The sequence below is a fragment of the Dendropsophus ebraccatus genome, chromosome 4, assembly GCF_027789765.1.
Source record: "Dendropsophus ebraccatus isolate aDenEbr1 chromosome 4, aDenEbr1.pat, whole genome shotgun sequence".
In the NCBI taxonomy this organism is placed as follows: domain Eukaryota; kingdom Metazoa; phylum Chordata; class Amphibia; order Anura; family Hylidae; genus Dendropsophus; species Dendropsophus ebraccatus.
In genome coordinates this window covers 62,475,842-62,500,043 of record NC_091457.1, presented here as the reverse complement: position 1 = coordinate 62,500,043, position 24,202 = coordinate 62,475,842, and the positions used below count along the sequence as shown (strand labels likewise).

The 24,202-nt window shown below is 40.6% G+C and overlaps 1 long non-coding RNA gene across 1 annotated transcript in view; it reads left to right on the top strand.

Annotated features, from left to right (window-relative positions):
- LOC138789684 (uncharacterized) overlaps positions 1-24,202 on the top strand; it is a 35,760-nt gene that overhangs the window by 378 nt on the left and 11,180 nt on the right. Inside the window, exon 2 of the long non-coding RNA XR_011362758.1 lies at positions 14,526-14,581. This is a non-coding gene — a long non-coding RNA (uncharacterized lncRNA). The remainder of the gene's footprint in view (positions 1-14,525; positions 14,582-24,202) is intronic.

Below are 24,202 nucleotides of genomic sequence, written 5' to 3'. Positions count from 1 at the left end.
AATATTTGCTCACTAGGCAGCTGCACCTTAGGACAGATCAGAAAAATTGGATTTTATTAAAACATTTTTTTTAGGTATTATAGACAGGATTATAACAGTCAATCACGTGTTATTAAATGGCACTGGCAGAATTCATATTCACCTCCCTGCAGTATTAAGTTTTACCTAAGAGCCCATTTGATGTGACTTCAATAATACCCATTCTCTACTTTTAAACTTATGTGACATATATTGGTACTTGTCAAAATAAACGTAACGCTGCTTTAATTGATTCAGGAAGGATAGGTGTCATGTCACTATGCATATACGTTAAGATGGTGTTAAGGGAGAGTAACAATTCATTACTGAACCTAAACTATGTCCTATATCTCAAAGCTACTTCAATAAAATGTATTTTTCTAATCTTTGTGCCAGGAAAATAACTATAGTTGGTGCACAAGTTAATGTTGTACCCAACCAAGGGGTCTAGAAAGTCCTTCTGCCCTATAGGACATTAGTAGTCAGTGACTAGTAATAACTCACGGCCCCTGTTCCAGATTTTAAGTTAAGGCCAAGAAGTTTGGAGTTATACTTCTGGTTTGTGATCTTGATTAACAGGCTCTAAGAACAGCAATAAGGCAAAAAATAAGAGTGTGTGTTGTCTCCTGGTAGGCTTTGGCACATTAACCCTTCACATTGCCATCCGCATGGATGTGTTTGGCTGGAGAAAGAGTTATGTACTGCTGTTTGTACCATATAAAGGGATTAGCAGACTCGGTTTTATTCCTGCAATAACTCTTGGGTTTATATGACAGATACCCTGATTTCAAGGACACAAACAACCAGCCTGGGGCCTAACATTTTTTATTGTAGCTGTTGTTTTTTACCACCAGCTGAAAGATTTCCAATAACCACTGAACTGCCTACATTAAGACTAACATCACATAGTGGAGGCTCAGATTACTTGTGACTTTTCCTATTTTAGTAACTTCACTGATAAATGTCACTTCAAAATGAAATACAGCTCTCCTTAAATTTTTTGGCTCACCCAATACATGGCAAATAAGCAATTAAAGTTATAGAAGCCCCACAGCTCTATAACATACATGAGACCCTGCTTATTGTATTTTCTATGTTATAATCTCTACTCATGTAATATGGTAGAATATGAAAGGTTGGGTTTAGGGGTTTTAGGCAATATTAGATTTATCCATAAACAAAAGAGGTAATCAAGGTAATTAGATGTGATTTATGTTATGGCTGTTTCTAAAATCTATAATCTGTTCACAAATATCTATTCTTACACCAGCAGGTTGTAAACTATATTGTATGCCATTATTCATACCAAACTGTACATTATTGTCAGTACCTGTCCAAAACACACTATAAACATTGCTCCGAAAAGGTCAGCCAGTCATTTGCAGTGTCTATAGGTGTATAGGCAGATGGGCAAAAAAAAAAAAAAAAAAAACATTAAAAACATTCTATCTTGACCATGCTGCATTGTGAAATAAAATGTCAATTATATTCAATAGTCAAAATATTCAATAGTTGTAGGTATTGTCCACATTAAACAATAAATCTCTGTAAATGAGCAAACAACAACAATCGCTTAAAATTCTCCATATACATGCAAGCCTATCCAATGTGTTTGCAATGGGAAGAGGGAAATAAGCCCCAGACTTACAGTACATGTCTGGCAACATCTTATCTCAAGGAAGAACAAGAATGCAAAGTAGCTCATTTCCAGAAGGTGAAGAACTTGCTCTACAGTGCAGGGTCATAGAAACATAAAAGATTGTCAGCAAATAAAGATCACCTGGTCCATCTAGTCTTCCCTTTTAGTGTTTACTTTCTTATTATCCTAGGATCGATCGATTCCTCCTTCCCAACTGCATTATTTTACATTTGGAAACATTAGACTACAGTGTCCTAGGTTTATCCAGCAAAGTTAAATCATTTACACTATGATCATCTATATTTCAGACACCTCCAGGAATATCAACCCTATTGCACACTTTTATGTCATCAGCAAACAGACAAACCTTACCCACTAAACCTTCTCCTATATCACTTACAAATATATTTAAAAAAAAACAAACTTTTCTATAAGCTCTATATGGGAAACTGTTTCAAAGGCTTTGCTGAAAACCAGATAGGCGATATCCAGTGCAACACCTTCATACAGCACTTTTGTGACATAGTCAAAGAAATTAATAACATTAATTTAATATGATCTAAAGGAAAGCTACCTGCAGCAGGTGGCACAGATATGCAACAAAGAAACAGCACAGACACACCTTAAAGCAAATGTACCATTTGGTAACTGAACTTTTTTTTATAGGGATCCAAATGGCGCAGTCCATTTTTCAAAATGCCACCTGGTTCCTTGCTCAGTACCTATATTTTTCATGTGCACTGCCGCACACTATGCACTGGAGGCGGGCCTGGCACCCCCAGTGTAACAATACCCCCTCCCCTCAGTTACATGTCTCTATTGGACTCCCCTGGCACGTCAGCAAGGGGAGGAGATATCATTACACTGAGGGCGCCGAGCCCGCAAAAAGTATATAGAGCAGGCCGGTACACATGAAGAATACCAATGCCAAGGCATGAGAATTGGATGGTGTTTTAAAAAACAGATTTTTCTTCTATAAATTTGCTGTTTTGAAGGGGTTTTTTTCCCCATGAAGAATTGTTTAGTTTGTAATACTCCATGGGCTAGTTTGTGACTGACCGGGTTATGGAACAGTAGATTGTTTCAGGGTAAGTATCCCCGCAGTCCTATAGTGAGAGTATTTAAAAAAAGTGAAGGGACTGTGGTAGAATTGCTATAATACGTCTTAGGCTATGTTCACATGTTGTAAGACACCGACTGTGCGGCTGCTATTCAATCAATGAATGTCATTTTTTGCGGCGCCGCTAGGGATCCCTGCCAGAGTGTATACACTATGTGGGACATTTACTAAGGAGTCTAATGTGTGCAACTATTCTAATAAGGATTGGTGTGGATTTGGTTCCAATATCTTGTGACTGATTTATTAACATGTAACACTGCCATAGATAGACTGCCACATGTAGACTGCCATAAATGTATCTAAGTAAAAAGTCGCAAAAAAAAAAATCGCACAAAAAGTCGCAAATATAAAAAAAATTGTGCATTTATATTCACCTGGTACTGACTAGAGATGAGCGAACCTGCCGAGGTTCGGGTTCGTATGAACCTGAACTCTCGGCATCTGATTCCCGCTGGCTGCAGGCTCCTTGAAGAGGGTGGATACAGCTGGAGGACTGTCAGAAAAACTGGGATACAGCCTATGGCTATAGCTGTATCCTAGTTTTCTAGGCGGTCCTCCGGCTGTATCCACCCTCTTCACGGAGGCTGCAGACAGCGGTAATCAGATGCCGAGGGTTCAGGTTCATACGAACCCGAACCTCGGCAGGTTCGCTCATCTCTAGTACTGACCAGACGTAAGCCTGCACCTGTTTGTGCGACTTTTTAAAAAGTGGCAAATGATAAATTGGGTGCTAATCCCGGATTATACGAACTTTTGGGTGAATACTCAAAACAGGCAGATTAAAAAAAAAGTCACATTTATAAAATATTCACCTGTCGAATACTTCTTCATAAATAGAACTTAGACCAAAATTGGGTGAAAAATCCAATTATACACCGAAATATAGGCGCAAAACCCTTGATAAATTTCCCGTGTACACCCACATCAGAATTCCCCGCTGCTCACAATGGAGCATGCACGCTCCATTTTGTTAAGTGACAGGTGTCGGGTTTTTTTGCAGCGCAGCTAGGGATCCCAGGCCGGAGTGTATACTATGGGGGACATTTATTAAGTCCAACGTTTTTTACGCCGGACTTATAAACGTCCCCTCATCTCCGGCGCTACAGAGATTTATGTAGAGGCGGAATGCCTCTACATAAATCCCGTGTGCGCCGGTGCGCGCAGCCAAAAACCTACGCCACCTGAAAGGTGGAGTAGGTTTTCGGCGTATCTTTTAGTTGAAAAAATAATAAATCGCGCGGACTCTTCCAAACTAAGGCCTTATGCACACGTCCCGTAATTTACGGATCCGTATTTACGGATCTGAGTTAGTGCACATTGATGTCTATTGGGCTATTCACATTATCAGTAGCAGAAATGGATGAAAATCTATCCTGAAAAAAACGAGGACATGTCCTAGTGCGGTCCCAGTGCGGACCCATTTTTTTTGTTGCAGATCCTCTCATTGAAATCAATTGGTTACGGATTGTTTACGGATTGTAACATGTTGGCATCCGTATTTCCGCAAAAAAAATACGGATGAAGTGCATTGAAAAGCAATGAGTAGTAAAAAATGGAATTACGGAAATACGGATGGAATACGGAGGTCCAATCCGTAATTTCTCACGGGTTGTTTCAGGACCAGAAAAAAATACTGAACGTGTGCATACAGCCGGTTGGGTTCACACTACGTATATTTGAGGCTGTATGTTTGAGGCTGTATAGCAACCAAAACCAGGAGTGGATTGAAAACACAGGAAGGATCTGTTCACATAATATTTAATTGAGTGGATGGCCGTCATTTAATGGCAAATATTTGCTGTTATTTTAAAACAACGGCTGTTATATTGAAATAATGGCCGTTATTTACTGTTATATTGCGGCCATTGTGTGAACATAGCCTTTCTGTGTTTTCAATCCACTCCTGGTTTTGGTTGCTATGAGGATCTGACTTGAGGACCAAATACTGCCTGAAATGTACGTAGCCTTAGACTGGGTTCACACTACGTATATTTCAGTCAGTATTGTGGTCCTCATATTGCAACCAAAACCAGGAGTGGATTGAATATACAGAAAGGCTCTGTTCACACAATGTTGAAATTGAGTGGATGGCCATCATTTAATGGCAAATATTTGCTGGTATTTTAAAACAAAAGCTGTTATATTGAAATAATGGCAGTTATTTACCGTTATATGGCGGCCATCCACTCAATTTCAACATTGTGTGAACAGATCCTTTCTGTGTTTTTAATCCACTCCTGGTTTTGGTTGCAATATGAGAACCACAATACTGACTGAAATATACGTAGTGTGAACCCTGCAAGGTAGTCAGGTTCATATAGGGACAATTTATGACCTATATGCATCAAATTACTGTTTGTTATATGTTATTTCTTTTTTTTTTGTGTGTAATACTACCACTGTTTGTCATTAATAATAAATACATGCTATAAGACGTATTATAGCAATTCTACCACAGTAGCTTTGCATCTTTTAAATGCATGTGCTAGTTTGGTAGTCTCCACAAGAAGACGCTTTACTTCCCTAGCCTCAAGGGAGAACAAAAGCAAGAGGCATTAAAATTTAACATGCTTCTTTGTACAACTACCAGGGGAGAGTCTTAAAGGGGTAGTGTGGCTCTAAGAAATTATTCACAAAATAACACATATTACAAAGTTATACAACTTTGTAATGTATGTTATGTATGTGAATAGCCCCCTTACCGTGTTCCCCCACCCCCGCACGTGTACCCGGAAGTATGGTGCATTATACATACCTGACACGTGTCGACCCCCGTCTCCGATCTTCTGCCAAGGACGTCAGAATTGCTGCAGCCGTCCCTCATTCAAGTTCCCCTCTGCCGCGTCATTAGCTGCTCAGCCGCGATTGGCTGAGCATAACTGTGCTCAGCCAATCACGGCTGAGCAGCTGATGTATGCTTCTATGTAGCTGAATCAGTGTCTTCTCCCTCCCTGTGCTCCGTCCCATCACACTGCCTGTCTCTCTCCCCGCCCCTATTATACCTTCTGCCCGGTTCCAAGCAGCGGGGTGAGTGCTACTTATCTAAAACTCACCCCGCTGTGGAGCCCCCCCGCCCGGTCCCAGCTGGGTCAGCAGTCCCCTAAACAGTCCTGTGCAGGAGCGCTCACCCTCCCCGCTCCTTCCCGGCGGGGTGAGCGCTCCTGCACCTCCCTATGCTCAGTCCCTTGCAGGAGCGCTCACCCGCCACTTGCTCCTGGCTGGGTGAGCGCTCCTGCCCCCTCCTCATCTGTATAACTTTGTAATGTGTGTTATTTTGATAATAATTTTGTAGCGCCGCACTACCCCTTTAAGGACCCCACACAAAATACACACACAGGCTCACCAAAATGGATGGGTTTGGCTCTCTCCTTCCTAATGTGTATAGGGTTTTCTGAAAAAAAAAAAAAAAAAACACTAAGGCTAGGGTCACACTGCTTTTTTGCAGTCCATTTTTATCAACTATTTTATGCCAAAAACTGATGAAAAAATGGAGGAAAAAACATGCATTTTTTTTCCATTGACTTTGATTGTGTTTTGATCCATTTTTGATAGTTATCTGCCCAGATATGTTGCTGTCCATGTCCTGATGGTGCCTGGTCCCAACCGGGCAGCACTTGCTTTCATTTTGACTATAGCACTCAAGGATTAAGTGAGTGACAGGTTCCTGTGTACTGAAATAAAAGCACTACTTGCCTGGTACTGGACATTGTGGGGATGGTCGTAACTGCAGGGGATCATGGCAGCTGAATATCACTTCCTTTTTAAATTGTATTCCTAAGCCCTTATAGACAATCCCTTTAATATATTGTGATGGTGGTGTTCTACAAGTGATTTCTTGTTTAGTAATATTTACTTGTACATCATATTTTTACTACACATACAGTAAGAAATATTTTGCTGGCAATTAACAGCATTAGTTTTTAGATGTTTGTCTACTACATTAGAATCACAAAGAAAGCAAAGTGGTGTTATACCTTGAGTAAAGTTTTTATCACATACAGTATTTATACTTCCTGATAATGAGATTGTTATTTATGCATATTATACACAGAATTACACTGGCACCAGCCTCATCTTGCATTGTTCTGTTAGAGTGTTCTTGCCTATTTCAGAGAACGTGCCACAGCCCTGTTCATAGTCTGTGTAAATCGGGATTTAGTCGCTTTGAGTTCAAGTTCATCCATACTTCTAGAGCAGGGATGTCAAACTCATATACACAGTGGGCCAAAACTTAAAAATTGGAGAAAGTCGCGGGCCAACCTTAATATTTAATAAAGAGTGCATGCTGCGTTCCTGGCACTGCCTATCCTAAAGTAAATGTCCCCACATGGTAGATACTCATTATATACCTCAAGCAGTTGGTAATCCTATAATTGGGCCCCATGTAGTAGCCCCCCCCTCCAATAGTGCCCCACATACTAGCCAGGCCTACTATTAGGGCCCCACATAGTAGCCAGCCCTTTCAATAGTGTCTTATATAGTAGCCAACCCTTCCAATAGTGTCTTGTATAGTAGCCAGCCCTCCAAATAGTCCCTTATAAAGTAGCCAGCCTTCCCCCATAGTCTCTTATATAGTAGCCAGCCCCAATAGTGTCTTATATAGAAGCCAGTACCTAAAATAGTCTCTTATACAATACCACCCCTCCCCCATAGTTTTATATAATAGCCAGCTCCCTCTCCAATAGTCTTAGAAAGTAGCCAGATCTCCCGATGTAGGGGCGGGGTGTAGAAGCCACCCCGCCCCAATAGTGTCTTATATAGTAGCCAGTCCTCCAAATAGTCTTTCACATAGTAGCCAGTCCTCCCGATAGTCTCTTATATAGAAGCCAGTCTCTATAATACTCTCTTATATAGTAGCCAGCCCTCCCCCATAGTTTTCTATAATAGCCAGTTTTCTCCAATAGTCTTATAAAGTAGACAGCTGTTCCCAATAGTCTCTTATGTAGAAGCCAGCCCTCCCCAAGAGTGTCTTATATAGTAGCAAGCCCTCCAAATATTCTCTTATATAGTAGCCAGTCCGAGTGGCTGTCCAGACTACCCATATTATAATCTGCTGCAACGTTAGGCGGGCCAGATTTAACACAGCAATGGAAAAGCTCAGCGGGCCAAAAATAATGGCAATGCGGGCCAGATTTGGCCCGCAGGCCAGAGTTTGACATGACTGTTCTAGAGCATAGGTGTCAAACTCAGGCCCTCCAGCTGTTACAAGTCGAAAGCTAAAACTTTGGCTGTTCAGGTATGATGTGGATTGTAGTTTTGCAACAGATAGAAGGCCTGAGTTTGATATCTATGTTTTAGAGGCTATGGTCACACAACGTAAAAAAAAAAAAAAAAAAAAAAGGTGGCAATCTTTCTATTTAAAAAGACATCCATTATTGCCACAATGTGATTGATTTCAATGCAATGCATTTAAGTAAATGGAATGATGGTCGTCCAGTGCACACAGTGTATAAAATGACGGACATTGTGCGGACAGCAAAATAATAATCATTATTTTTTTTTAGTTGATCACACACAGTTTTTCTTTATTCATTGTCCTTTCACCGTTTTTACTATTAAAGCTAAAATGTTTTTCTTTCAAATCAATTGGTGTCAGAAAGTTATATAGATTTGTAATTAACTTCTGTTTAAAAATCTCAAGTCTTCCTATACTTTTTAGCTACTATATGTCATGCAGGAAGTGGTGTTTTATTTTCAGTCAGGCACAGTGCTCCCTTCTGACATCTCTGGCAGAGACAGGAACTGTCCAGAGCAGTAGCATATCCCCACAGATATATCTCCTACTCTGAAGAGTTCTTAACCCTTTGAGGACCAGGCCCAAAATGACCCAGTGGACCGCGCAAATTTTGATCTTAGTGTTTCCGTTTTTCCCTCCTCCCCTTCTAACAGCTCTAGCACTCTCAGTTTTTTATCTACAGGCCATGTAAGGGCTTATTTGTTACAGGAATAGTTGTACTTTGTAATGGCGTCATTCATTTTACCATAACACGTATGATGGAATCCCAAATATATTATTTATGAAGATATAAATTGGTAAAATCGCAAAAAAGAATGCAATATGGTAACGTTTGGGGGTTCCTGTGTCTACGTAATGCACTATATGGTAACAGCGACATGATACAATTATTCTATAGGTCAGTCTGAACACAACCATATGCAGGTTACACAGATTCTCTAATGTTATATATTTTTTTTAAATGAAATCCTTTTTTTTGGCAATTAATTATAAATAAAATGGGACTATTGTGACGCTTATAACGTTTTTATTTTTTCACCTACGGGGCTGTATGGGGTGTCATTTTTTCCGCCATGATCTCTAGTTTTTATTAATACCATATTTGTGAAGATCGGACGTTTTGATCACTTTTTATTAATTTTTTTATATATATAATGTAACATAAAATCGGTAATCCGCGCACTTTTTTCCCTCTTTTCGTGTACGCCGTTTACCATTCGCAATGACGCTTGTTATATTTTAATAGATCGGACAATTACGCACGCTACGGTATATTATATGTTTATCTATTTATTTATTTTTATATGTTTTATTTATATAATGGGAAAGGGGGGTGATTTCAACTTTTATTTGGGGAGGGGTTTTGGGGTTGTGTGTTAGTGTTTTTAACTTTTTTTTTTTTTACACATTTGAAGTCCCTTTGGGGGACTTGTACATAGATTAGTCTGATTTATACACTGATGAATGCTATGCCATAGGCATAGCATTGATCAGTGTTATCGGCGATCTGCTCATTGAGCCTGCCTGTGCAGGCTTAGAGTAGCAGATCGCCGATCGGACCGCATGGAGGCAGGTGAGAGACCTCCTGCAGTCCGTTTTACCGATCGGGACCCCCGCAGTCACACTGCGGGGGTCCCGATCGGTAAGTGACAGGGGACTCCCCCTGTCACTTACACTTAAACGCCACGGTCGCGCCGCGATCGCGGCGTTTAAGGGGTTAGTGACACACGGCAGCGCCATCGCTGCAGCGTGTCATTACCGGTGAGGTCCCGGCTGCTCACTGCAGCCGGCCCCCACCTGCTATGAAGCGCGCTCCGCTCCGGAGCACGCTTCATAGCGGGAGAAACACCCAGGGCGTACAGTTACGCCCTAGGTCGTCTGGGGACAGACTTCCATGGCGTAACTATACGCCCTGGGTCGTCTAGGGGTTAAAGCAACTTTGTACCCACAATCTGCCCCCCACAAACCGCTTGTACCTTCTAATTGCTGCTTTTAATCCAAGATCTGTCCTGGGGTCCGCTCGGCAGGTGATGCAGTTATTGTCCTAAAAAACAAATGTGTCAAATTGTTTGTCCTAGAATGTCTGTGCTTTAGACTTGCACCAGCCCTCCGTCCCTCCTCCTCGCCCTCTTCATCATTAGGAATGCTCCAGGCAGGTTTTCTCCTATTCATCACCTATGTGCAGTTTTCAGACAAGTGATGAATAGAAAAAAACCTGCCCTGGGGCATTCCTAATAGTGAAGAGGGTGGGGAGGAGGGACGAAGGGGTGGTGCAAGCCTGGGCACAGACACTCTAGGCCATGCCAATTTGACACAGGGCTGCCAGTTTAAAAGTTGTTTTTTAAGACAATAACTGCATCACCTGCCAAACAGACCCCAGGACAGATCTTGGATTAAAAGCAGATATCTCAAGGTACAAGCAGTTAGGAGGGGGCAGATTTTGGGTATAGAGTTGCTTTAAGATAAACATTTTTTTAATTTAGCAAACTTACCTCCTTCTCCTTCCCTGACATAGTTAACAGTTCTTTGTCTAGGATACAGACCACCACTCTGATCTAAAAGCAGCGTGTTTGACTGATGTATATATAGAGCTATAAGTGTGTATGTGTTTATGTACATTCTACAGCATATATACACTATGGCCCAGATTTATCAAAGGATGTAAAATAGATAGAATGCTCTTTATCTTCTGGATTATCTTACTGAAAAATAATCCGAAGGACAACAATGTATTCAATTCCGCCTTACTCAGGCATGTACCAGGGCCCACAGCACCTGAAGGACCCCCACCACTATGGCACACCCATGGAGTAATGCCGCAGCCTCACACCCCCCAAGTTTCTAGTTTTGCGGGGACTGTACTGGCCCAATCCTGGTAAGCCCAGCCCCCATCCTGACAAGCTCCACCCCTGGTGCCTACCGCTGGTGGAGGATTAGCCTGAGTGTGCAGAGGAGTAGGAGAGAGGGGCTGTACAGCAGGAAGGATGGTAACTCATCACTGCCAGTTTGAGGTCACCTAGCTTTCCCAACATTTTGTAATGTAAATATAATGGAGGTCACCCAGCTTTCCTAGCATCTTCTATAGTAGGCAGTATATTGGAGGCAACCCAGCTGTCCTAGCATTTTTTATAGAAATAAGTATAATGGAGGTCACCCACCTTTCGTAGCATCTTGTATAATGCATGACACCTAGCTTTCCCAGCATCTTGTATAGCAGTAAGTATAATGGAGGTCACCCAGCTTTTCTAGCATCTTGTATAGTAGTCAGCATAATGGGGGTCACCCAGTTTTTCCAGCATCTTGTAAAGTAAGTATAATGGAGGTCACCCAGCTTTCCTAGCATCTTGTATAATGTAGGTCACCCTGCTTTCCTAGCATCTTGTATAGTTGTCAGTATAATGAAGGTCACCCAGCTCTCCCAGCATCTTGTATGGTAGTCAGTATAGTGGAGTTCAGCCAGCTTTCCCAGCATCTTGTATAATGGAGTCCAGCAATGAAGTAGGAGACAGCACGTCCAAAAGTAAAGTTGAAAAAAGTGTTTTAATGACACACCAGTGCTGTCTCCTACTTCATTGCTGGACTTCATACCACACTGGGCCAGGGTGGAGAGACGGGCACCCACCTCAACCACATTGGGTTTGTGCTGCTGTAAGATTTCTTTTCCTTGTATAATGGAGATCACCCAGCTTTCCTAGCATCTTGTTTAGTAGTAGGGGTCTGCTAAGACCCTCTAACAATAACACCGCATGATTTGCTATACAAAGTGGCCCACTGAGGTTTTGTCGTCCAAGGGCCCACAAAAGCCTGGAGCCGGCCCTGATTCATACATCGCCAATTATAACAAACAAAAGTCAGTGATTGTGATGTAATGGCAGGAAGTAAAGCATTGAACAGTACTGGCAGAGAGGGTCATGCCCACTGGAAGTCGGCACAAATCTATGGCTTTTGGGACATACATACATTAATCAAGTAAAACCAGGGCATTTTTCAAATTTTGTTGAAAACACTAACCAAGTATGTTGAGAATATATGTTGGTGATGTAGCCCTATACCATTAGTGATGTAACGCCTATATATGTTGTGTTATGAAAATAAATGCCTGTTCAAATAAATAAACACTACACTTACAGTACAGTGGGGGAAAAAAGTATTTAGTCAGTCACCAATAGTGCAAGTTCAAAAAAAGATCAGAGGCGTCTGTAATTTACATCATAGGTAGACCTCAACTATGAGAGACAAAATGAGAAAACAAATCCCGAAAATCACATTGTCTGATTTTGTAAGAATTTATTTGCAAATTATGGTGGAAAATAAGTATTTGGTCACCTACAAACAATCAAGATTTCTGGCTCTCACAGACCTGTAACTTCTTCTTTAAGAGTATCCTTTTTCCTCCACTCATTACCTGTAGTAATGGCACCTGTTTAAACTTGTTATCAGTATAAAAAGACACCTGTGCAAACCTTTAAACAGTCAGACTCCAAACTCCACTATGGGGAAGACCAAAGAGCTGTCAAAGGACACCAGAAACAAAATTGTAGCCCTGCACCAGGCTGGGAAGACTGAAAATGCAATAGGCAACCAGCTTGAAGTAAAGAAATCAACTGTGGGAGCAATAATTACAATATGGAAGACGTACAAGACCACTGATAATCTCCCTCGAGCTGGGGCTCCACATAAAATCTCACCCCGTGGGGGTCAAAATGATCACGAGAACGGTGAGCAAAAAACCCAGAACCACGCGGGAGGACCTAGTGAATGAACTGCAGAGAGCTGGGACCAATGTAACAAAGCCTATTATCAGTAACACTCTACTCCACCAGGGACTCAGATCCTGCAGTGTTAGACGTGTCCCACTGCTTAAGCCAGTACATGTCCGGGCCCGTCTAAAGTTTGCTAGAGAGCATTTGGGTGATCCAGAAGAGTATTGGGAGAATGTTCTATGGTCTAATGAAACCAAAGTGGAACTGTTTGGTAGAAACACAACTTGTCGTGTTTGGAGAAAAAAGAATACTGAGTTGCTTCCATCAAACACCAAACCTACTGTAAAGCATGGGGATGGAAACAACATGCTTTGGGGCTGTTTCTCTGCAAAGGGGCCAGGAAGACTGATCCGGGTACATGAAAGAATGAATGGGGCCATGTATCGTGAGATTTTGAGTGCAAACCTCCTTCCATCAGCAAGGGCATTGAAGATAAAACGTGGCTGGGTCTTTCAACATGACAATGATCCAAAGCACACCGCCAGGGCAACGAAGGAGTGGCTTCGTAAGAAGCATTTCAAGGTCCTGGAGTGGCCTAGCCAGTCTCCAGATCTCAACCTTATAGAAAACCTTTGGAGGGAGTTGAAAGTCCGTGTTGCCAAGCGACAGCCCCAAAACATCACTGCTCTAGAGGAGATCTGCATGGAGGAATGGGCCAACATACCAACAACAGTGTGTGCCAACCTTGTGAAAACTTACAGAAAACGTTTGACCTTTGTCATTGCCAACAAAGGATATATAACAAAGTATTGAGATAAAATTTTGTTACTGACCAAATACTTATTTTCCACCATAGTTTGCAAATAAATTCTTACAAAATCAGACAATGTGATTTTCTGGATTTGTTTTCTTAATATGTCTCCCATGTTGAGGTCTACATATGGTGGCAATTACAGACCTCTCTCATCTTTTTAAGCGGTGGAACTTGCACTATTGGTGACTGACTAAATCCTTTTTTCCCCCAATGTATGATTATTTTGTGGTTTCCACAAACTGTACATTTCATTTATGAATGATCAATCTTGCCACCACAATCAATAGTTTGAAGAAACAGATTAGTGGGCATGGAAGTTTTTTTTCACAAGTTACTAGATCTTCATAGATCATACTGTAGATACTTCATAGATGCTGGTGTTAGCATGTTCTACTATACAGTGTCTTAGAGAATGTAGAATTTTCCTGAACCTACACATATTCAGCTTGCCTAGCACTACAGAACAGCCATCTCTAAATAATATATACCACCTGAAGAGGTGAGAACTGCTGATTATGTATATCACTATATGACATATTACTTTCTCATTTGCTGCACAGTAAAATGTGAACTGTGAAGGACTTTTAAACGCAGACTTTCCATACAGAACCCTTTATTTGGTGACTTTCCTATTGCCAATGCTTATTCTTCCAAAGTGTTCATTATAATGGAAAGAATTAAAATGTTCTCTCTGTTATTTCACTTGGAAAACATTTCAGGAGATACAGTACTAAGGAGCTATTAGGCAAAGATATGTAAGCTAAAGATACCGGACTATTAGGTTGGCTGTGATATAATTGACTTGCTTTGTCTTGGTTTTCTACTGGCACAAATTTCCCGCTTTATAGATGGAGACTTTATCAGGCATAATCTTCCATCTGCTCCACATAATCACTTCGACTGTTAGTTCTTACATCAAGAACATCCCTATATTAAATAGATTGTCCAGGATTAAATAAAAAAGAGTCTGCTTTTTTTCCCTTTTGTCTTTTCAGAAACAACACGAGTTTTGTCCATTGTCCACTGTCCATTGACATTTATTGCAGCTGAGGTGAATGAAAATGAGGCGTAATACCCGTCTTAGAGCATGAACAATGGTGGTGCTCTTTCTAGCAATTTCTTTCAGTTGATCTTTGCCAGAATGGCTTGTTTGTCTGGCTATCTACTCTAGTGTTTGTTGGTTGGTTATCACTCAAATTCAAGAGAAATAACTTAAAGGCTATTTTTCATGCTGTGTGCTCAAAATACTGTAAATGCTTAACTGTGGAAAGTAAATCATAGCCAGTCTGTACAAGCACTATTTGTGCAGCTCTTTCTGTAACATCCATGGATTTCAATATTGAGACCCATCCATCTAAAGAAAGGTAAGTGATGGATAGGCCAGGTTTGCCTGGGCTTTTGCCTAAAAAAGGGGTTCTGAATAGACATTTACAGCTGTAGTCAACATTATTGACTCTCCTTATTGTTTAGTAAAAATTCAAGCATCTTGAGAAATAAGTGGTTATGTAATAACTCCTTATCCTTGGAATCATATCAAGAATTATAAAGTTGATAGGGGGACATTTACAAAGTTGTGCCTGAGGTGTACGCCAGGGAGAAGGCGCACATTTTTCCCTTAGCATATGCTTACCGTATCCCCTGCTCACCTGATAGGTTTGGGGGGGGGGGGGGAAGGCAGGAAAGGGGAGGTATGGCCACCTCCCATGCCTTATTTATCATGATTTATGCCTGCAATCATGATCCAAATCTACACCTGCTGGAGTGCACCTCTTTGAGCAAAAGTCTTTCTAATATTTTGAACAGTTGAAGCTGGACCAAGGTCTTTGATCTATGGTCTATTTTACCATTAGACTATATGGCTATGTTTACACAACGTTTTTTCAGCTCTGTTTAAAATCAAGTCCGTCATTTTAAATCTAAAATAGCGGACGTCATTTAGCAGCCTGGCCTCCTCCTACGGCTGTTGGTACATTATTCTAGTTTGGGATTACTAATTGGCCTTTAGTTGTGGCTTAATTGAAAAGTCTATTGAATTTAATAGTATAAAATGAGAAAAAACGCTGGAAAAAGAAAAACTGTGTGTGAATAACTAATAAAAACGTCCGCTGTTTGCAAACGACATCCGAAAATAATGATCATGTTCATTATTTTGACGTCTGCGGCAAAAACGTCCGTTATTCAATGCATTGTGCGCATTGGATGTCCGTCTTCCCATTGCCTTCAATGCAAGCCATTGCAGTCAGTTAAATTGCGGCAAAAACACGTTATTTTAAATATTAAAATCGGACGCCTTTTCTCTATTTTTGACGTTATGGGAACATAGCCTATCTAATGGTTTCTGTGTTTTTGCAATAAATTTTTTCCCCATCCGTTTTATTTTACTTTTTATATAATGTACTTAATATTCAGGGGTGCTAATAATGTTGGCCACCATTGTATATGTCCAAACAAAAGTTAAGTATTCATATACATAACGTTCTATCAACAAGGTAACTCTGGATGTAAAGCTGCAGCTCTGCATGCTTACTTTGAGTGAAGCCTTATGAAGGGTTTTGAAAGAAACATCAGGGTCAAGTTATACAACATTTAGTTTTCCTTTTCAATTTCTATAGCTTGCTTGACAATAGCAGACATTGTTACCATGGCAGTACATATCTGAGCATAGTGCTGGGATAAATTGAAAATAAGAAAATTGGATTATTCTTAAAAAAATTAATAATCAATAAAATACCCTTGCACTAATGTATTTACAAAGTTGTACATAAACCTACATTTTATAGGTTATACTATCTATGGAATAGTAATAACCAATAGATTATACTTACAAGAACTACAAACAGTAAACAACTGCAATCACTACATTTATCAAAGTGGTCCACTGCCATTTTAAAAGGGGTATTCCAGGCATATGAAAGAACGCATCCTCAAAACCCCCAATCCCTCACAGTCTACAGTGCTCTAAACCGCACAATTGCTCATGTTTCTTTCCTGCAGGAAATGTCCATTCAGCCAATCACTGGCTGAGACTGGGCACCATTGAGGCCAGTGATTGGCTGAGCAGGCATTCCCTGAAGGAACAAAACATTATAGAACACATGCAGAAGAAGGAGATAAGGAGGCATAAGAACAGCAACTGTGAGGGATTATGGTGTGCTTTTTTTTTATTTTGAAAGTGCCCCCAATTTTCCACTCTAAGGCCTCGTTCACACAGTGTATTTTTTAATTAAACAACGGCCATTGTTGCAGATTGCAACAAGGGCCATTGTTTAATGACATTGCTGCATTGCATTAGATTGCATGGAATCAAAGCCGTAGTGTATACACACTGTATACACTACGGCTGTGGTTCTTTGCAAAAACACAAAATAATTGACAGGTTTATTTTGTGCTGCCGCTATTCAGTGAATAGTGGCCGCACAACAGCCTGTGCACACAATGTAAAGTATGGCTCCCGTCCATACTTTACATTGTGCTCCATGCCTAATTGAGGTACTCCAATTCAAATATAGTGATATTTATTCTGTCAATACTATAACAACGGCTGGGGGAACATCACACACATCGGCCGTTGTTTGACCCGGCCTGGTCAAATAACTGCCGATGTTCGTACAGACCGTTAGCATTGCCTTAAACATTATATATAGCTAGAATACCCCCTTGAGCCAAGTGGTGTGCAGTACAAATTCAGAAACTCTACAGAGTTTCTCTATACAGAGAAACTCTGTAACTGAATGGAAGCTGTAAAAAGATAGTTGTATGCTATTGTGTTCAAAATTAAAACCTCCTCTGGTGCTCATTGATACCAGCAGGGTCATCACATGTAATATTTGGGCTATATAGAGGCACATGCTCAGGGTCTATCACCTCCTTACAAGTTTTTAAATGTTCAGAAATGCCCCCTACTGACTGGCCCCTATGTAATGGGGAGTCATGCAAATATAGAATCTTACAACAATGTATGCTTGGAAAAGACCCCTGTATACATCAAAACGGATGTATTAATAAATATGCGACCTGCATTTCCCCCCAGACCAATGCTGTCAGAATATTTTTTTTTCTGTATGTCTTCTGTAGCTGGACAACCCACTGATTTTGAAATGTGGGATAATAGTATGATCCTTGTGTGCAAATATAATATATTTTAGGTCTTGAAAATGTACCAATAGAATAAGGAAACAGGCACTACAGTTATATCAACACTACAGAAATGTGCATCATCAGAAAATAGAAGGATTTCAAATTTATGAACAGGTCATAATGGCCAAATGCGTTATGCCAATTGTAATATGATTTGGATCAAAAAGGGTAGTGTGGTGTAAAGCATTTTTTCACTAAACAACACACATTACAAAGTTGTATAACGTTGTATTGTGTGTTATTTGGTGAATAAATGCTTTGCACCGCACTACCCCTTTAATATTCTGTTGTGTGCTTAAATATAGTGCATTAGCCACCTTAACTATTTATAATTAGGCCCAAGCAACACATTACACTGTTATAGAGATGCTCTTAGTTATCTCTGGTAATTAATAGAAAGTTCATAGGAATGAACAAAGCAAATGTCCTAATGATTAATAAAGAATATTGTTTGGGAAAACAATTTCCTCTGGAATGATCATGTTGCCAGGGTTGAGAGAGGCCAGAGGTCACTTTATGTAAATCCCATAGCTTAGAACAATGATCCATCTTGATGTTACATTTACAGTTAGCTTGAACTTTAATAGTCACTGTTATGGCGGGAACATAATATATGGAAATTGTTACCCACAATAAAAATCCTAACACATTTGCAGATCAATTAGTCAGAAAACTTTTTAGTTTGGTCTGAAAGGTCTTTCCACAGTTAGAGATGCAATATGGTTCCTTGCCAGCTTAGTCAAAACATATTTTTCCACTCAAGCATGAAATACAATTATCCAGGTCATATAAACTGAGCTAAGAAAAGCTAAAGTCATTCTGTCATACCTTTTATCTCTGAAAACTATGTTCACAAATTTATCAATATTTTTCTCAAAAGAAGTAAATGGCTGTTGGTCATGAGTTGCGACCAAGTATAATTTTACACTAAAAGTTTACATAGCTAAACAGAATACATATATAGTATGTACAACCTGGTATTTGTGAAGCCTACTTTTCGGAATAAAGTATATCTATAAAGTTCACAGTTATAAAAAAAACAAACAACATCTAATCCACTGCTTTGCAATGGTTTCAACTCTATTTACATCCAGTTCCATATTGGAGCTCAATTGTCTAAGGTTCACTTAAAGGTGGTTAAGCCCCTTTTTCTTAGGAGTCTCATCTTCCTGCACTGCTAACTAGAAAAATCCAAAGGGGGACCATTTATGTTTAGTGCTATTTAGGTGGAAAAGCAGATCTTAAAAGAAAGTGTTACTGATCTCCCTGACCTCTCTAAAATATTGGAAAATTTTGATACCATTGGTGGGATTTACCAACAGTTATGAGCTATGTTTCCATAACACCTTTTTTGGCCATTTAAATTCAAATAACTCCCGTTATTTTATAATGATGGCCATCATTTGTACAATAAGGCTGTCATTATGAAATAACCAATGTTATTTGGACTCAAACGGACAATAAAAGACAGTTTGCTAACATAGCCATGTAGTGACTTTTGCCAAACTTACCGTAATCACCTACTATTTTACTGGGAAAGCATTGCTTTCTACATTTTTTTTGCACAAGCTTGATCTACCTATGTTTTACTTAAAGAGGGCCTGTCACCAAATATGAATTATGAAGAACCTGGACACTTACTTACTATTGTTTATAGGGTTTTTTAAACACTCTCTGCCACCATTTAGAAGATATACCTCTAATTTTATTCAGCACAGAGTATGCAAATTACCACTCAGCACTATTGTCTTCACCCAGTTCCATAAAGATAACATTGATTACGTTGGGCAGCAGCCAATGCAGTAGCCTTAGGCTGATAGGGCTGCTTCACAGGCTAAATGATAGCTCTGCCCATATCGTTTGGCTGGGTGCTGCAAATCTCCTGAACAGGGGGTTGGTGGAGGGGGGAGGGTTAAAGCAAAAACAGACCTCTGAAGACGAGAAGACAGGCCCTCTTTAGTAGAGTTGGGCGGATACCTCAAAATGTTCTGGTTTGGCAATGTTATTTAAATCTGAATGCTCTTCGTTTAATTCCATCACTGTATCCATGTTTTCCAGAACTCCCTAGGTTAGCATCCAACTTTATTAAACATTTTTGACCCTGAACTTTTTGACACATCGCTCAGCAATACTTTTTAGGTCTTGGAAAGAGCATATTAAGTAATTCCAAATGACCTGAGATCACGACTATTCTGAATTTATGGTTGAAAACACACATGGCAGTTTTTTGGAAAATATGCCACTGCAGTTTTTGTGGCAAAAACAGAAAAAAGCTAAAGTGCAAGTCCTCCCGTTATATTTTACATCCCATTTGAGTCCACTTCTGGTTTTGCCACAACTGCAGTGGTAGTTAAAAAAAAAAAATGCCATGTGTTTTTCCAGCTTTAGGCCATGTTCATACACTTTTTAGTAAAATAATCGCCATTATTTGATACTTAAAATAACGGCTATTATTTTTAGTCTTCAATGATTTGCATTGAAGTCTATGAAAGCAAAAGCCGTTAGTTCACACAATGCATTGAATAACGGCTGTTGTTTGCAGAGACCGTCAATTTAATGTTCAGTACATTTATTGGCAGCCGTTATTTAGCAAACAATAGCCGTTATTTGAAGTTGTTCACGCATAGATTTTTTTTGCCATCCTTGATTTTTTTGGGGCCATTCTTTCACCATCTTTTCAACAAAATGTAATGGCCAATTCAATTCAGTTTGACACTTAAAATAACAGCCGTTGTTTTGAGTATCAAATAATGGCCGTTGAAAATCGTGTGAACATAACCTGGGTGTATGCCATAAATGTCTAATGCATGTCCTGTCTCTTGTGAATATGCCATAAATGGCCAGATATAACCCTTTAAGACAGGAAAGATTCACAACTATAAGGGGCCAATCTATCTCTAACGCACACTTCATAAAAAGCTGCAATGATGTTCAAGCAATCTATTTTTGTTACTGTTTACCAACAACAGGAACTAAATCTAGAACAAGTCGCAGTATTTAACATTGCAGAATCTTCTTCTCTTTTCTTGTATCAGTTTTTGGAGAATAATTAATGATGCATGGGAGAATGGATCTCTGAAATGTCAGTGGGAAAGCAGCTTTGTATAGTTGCTGTGTACTTCAGACTTAGACATAGAATTAATCATAATTTAGCAGCATAGTGTAAAACTTGTCAGGGTTCCCACCTGCTTCCTAAGCAAGTATAACACGCAAAGTAATTATTGTTTGAAAATCTTATTTATAAAAGTAATAGAGGAAATGGTGCATTTCCGCGCACTCAACGGAATCAGACAATCCACACCAAAGCATGAAGATTATTCATGTTAAGGCAGATTTCACACTACGTATAACACCAGCTGTGGTGGGGGGGCGGGGTCACAAAACAGCTGGTGGCGGGGTCACAGAACGGCCAGTGTTACTGAAGATCATCCCGGCCGGTACTGCAGTACCGGCCGGATGATCTTCATTTCTGCTGAATTCAGATGCGGGCGCATCCGTGTGCGCCCACATCTGAATTCACCACTGCACACAATAGAGCATGCGGCCAGAGCCGCACGCTCCATTGTGTGAACTGACATGTTCTGTGTGGCTGCTATTCAATGAATAGTGGCCGCACAAAACTGACATGTCAGTTTTTCATAGGGCCAGATGGAATCCCGTCCGGAGCGTACACTATGGGGGACATTTATTAAGTCTGGTGTCTTTTACGCTGGACTTATAAATGTCCCCGCATCTCCGGCGTTACGGGGAGTCCGCACCCTCCATTCCGCCCCCTTCACACCCCCTCCCCGCCCCCGGCGTACCCGTCAGAAAGTGCCGATTTGCGAATATTTTATTGGCAAATCGGCCATTTGCGAATAAAATATTGCGCAAATTGGCAATTTCCGCCGAAAACCACCGGACCGCACGATGATACATGTCCCCCTATGTGTACATGCTCCAGCCGGGATTCCATTAATTCATATACAACGTATGTTTTGTATAAATCAAGGTCGTTGTTACAAAAAAACAATGGCCGTGATTTATTCAAAACTTACGTTGTGTGAACATAGCCTAAAATACTATAGGGGAAACTTTTCAAGTAAATAAAAGAGTATTTTTAGTCGGAAAATGGCCAGATGCGAATAAATTTATTCGCAAATGGCCGTTTTGTGAATAAAATATTTGCATCTGGCCACTTTCCGCCCAGTACACCAGGGGGGTCGGGAGGGGGTGTGGAGGTGGCGGAACGGGGGGCGCAGCCTCAGAGTCCGCACTATTCATCATTTTCTACGGCAAAAAATAGTCAGGAAACCTACTCCAGCTCTGAGCTGGCGTAGATTTCCTGATGCGTGCACTTGTGCGCACAGGGTTCATGTAGAGGCAGTACGCCTCTACATAAATCTCTGCAGTGTCGGCGCTGCAGGGACATTTTTAAGTCCGGCGCAGGAAACGCCGTACTTAATAAATGTCCCCCGAAATCTTTTTATTAAAAGAATTCAGTTACACATCTGCTCCACACAATCTCCAACAACTGGGATTGCTGACCGTGACTTCCAAAATAAAGACACTAGGAAACAATCCTCAATAAAGTTGCAGTGTTTTGGCAACGTTAATTAAAATACTGTGGATTTCAAATGCACTTTGGTCACAATCCATGTAGACATCACTGGGATCTTTTTCACAAAAAGGGGATGATTTTTTTTTTTATCTCATCCACATTGATTACCTGTAAACACTGTAAACAGTTAAAAAATCGGAACACGCCACATGTCGCCATATCTTTACCACCAGAACTACAGATTTTCTTCCCAACAGGAATCATCTGTACTATCATTGTGAAGCAAACAATCAAGATCCTTTAACTTTTGACCTATGCTTTACAAATATAACTAAAGGCTTTGCTGTAGCAGGGATGTCAGCTCTGAATTGTTGAGCTGCTGCCCTTCTGTAACCAAAAGACTTTCAAGTGGTCAATCAGTCAAGTGGGAAAAGTAAAAGAAAGTATAGTTTGTTCAGCACAGACAGAAGACAGGCAATGAGATTTCCTAACAGTGTCCTTCATATAAAGCAAGCAGTGCTGAATAAACTCAACATTCCATAATACAATGACACTATATAAAAAATAACAATATATAAAAAAAAAAAAAGATCTTTGATGTGATTAATGTGTTACCTAAAGGGGTTGTCCACTTTAAAGTAAAATTGTTCAGTGTATACTGTAGTATTAGGCCATGTTCACAAAACGTAAATTAAGTATTAATCAAGATCGTTGTTGCCACAACGGCCATGATAAGTACTTTCTGCTGCAGCTAGAGGGAATCCCAGCCAGAGTGTATACACATAGTACACACTCAAGCCGGAATTGCTAGTGGCCGCACAAAAAACTGACATGTTAGTTTTCTGCTGTCTAATTCATTTAATTCATGTCAGTGCACACAATGGAGCTCCATTGTGTGCAGTGGTGAATTGGGATGTGGGCACACATGGGTGGGATCATCTTCTCTGACACCGGCTGTTCTGTGACCCGGCCGAGTCACAGAACTGCCAGTGTTTTTTACAGAGTATGAACATGGCCTTAGTAAGTGTACTTACTGCACTTGCTGACAATAGTTTCCTCTGTACCTTATAGAGCTAAAATCAGACCCTGCTCCTCCAGGCTGTGCTGTCCTGAACTGTATTCTGTGAAGCAAATTCCTGGTTATTTGCTGAGGAAATTCACAAAAAAAACTAAATGGCATATGCCGCATAAACTGTCTGGAGCGTCACTGAGTGGGAGAAAGGGATTAACCATAATCCCTAGCCCCTGTCCAATCAGCTGCAGGCCCCTCTGTGATGTCAGCACCTCACCCTCTATATAAAGTAGTTCATTAACGAAGGGGGCCAGTCAGCTGAGTGAGGAGGAGAGAGCAGGATTGCAGCAGCAGTTAGAGCAGGGAGAGACTAAGGCTAGGTTAACATTACGACTTTGCAATCTGTCTCACTGTATTCATTTTGGAAAATGTACAGAAAAACGTGGTCAACCATCTTTTTGTGTACTTTACAAATTGTAAAAAAAATAAATAAACCTGATCCGTTTTGATCCTTTTTTATATAATGTAAGTCAATGGAAAACAGATCAAAATGGATGGCATACAACAGCATCTGTTTTTATAATCCGTTTTTGCATCCTTTTCCCCCCCATAGATCGGATACATTAAACGGAGCACAAAATCGTGATGTGAACCTAGCCTAAAGCAGCGTTTCCCAACCGGGGTGCCGCGGCACACCGGTGTGCCGTGAGAACCCGCCAGGGGTGCCGCGGGATCCCGGTGGGAAATGAGACACTGTCCCTTTAATTTCCCTAGAAGCTGTGGCCGCGCAGCTTCTAGGGATATGCCGATCGGTTTGATGTTCCGCAGGACCTGTCAGCGTCCTGCTCTGACATTCACTCCCATAGGCCGCGGCACTTCATGCCAGCAGCCTATGGGACGCCGGGACGTGACCTCTCCGGCAGGCGTGATGATGTGATGTCATCACGTCTGCCGGAGGTTCAGTCCCCGCGGCTCACAGGATG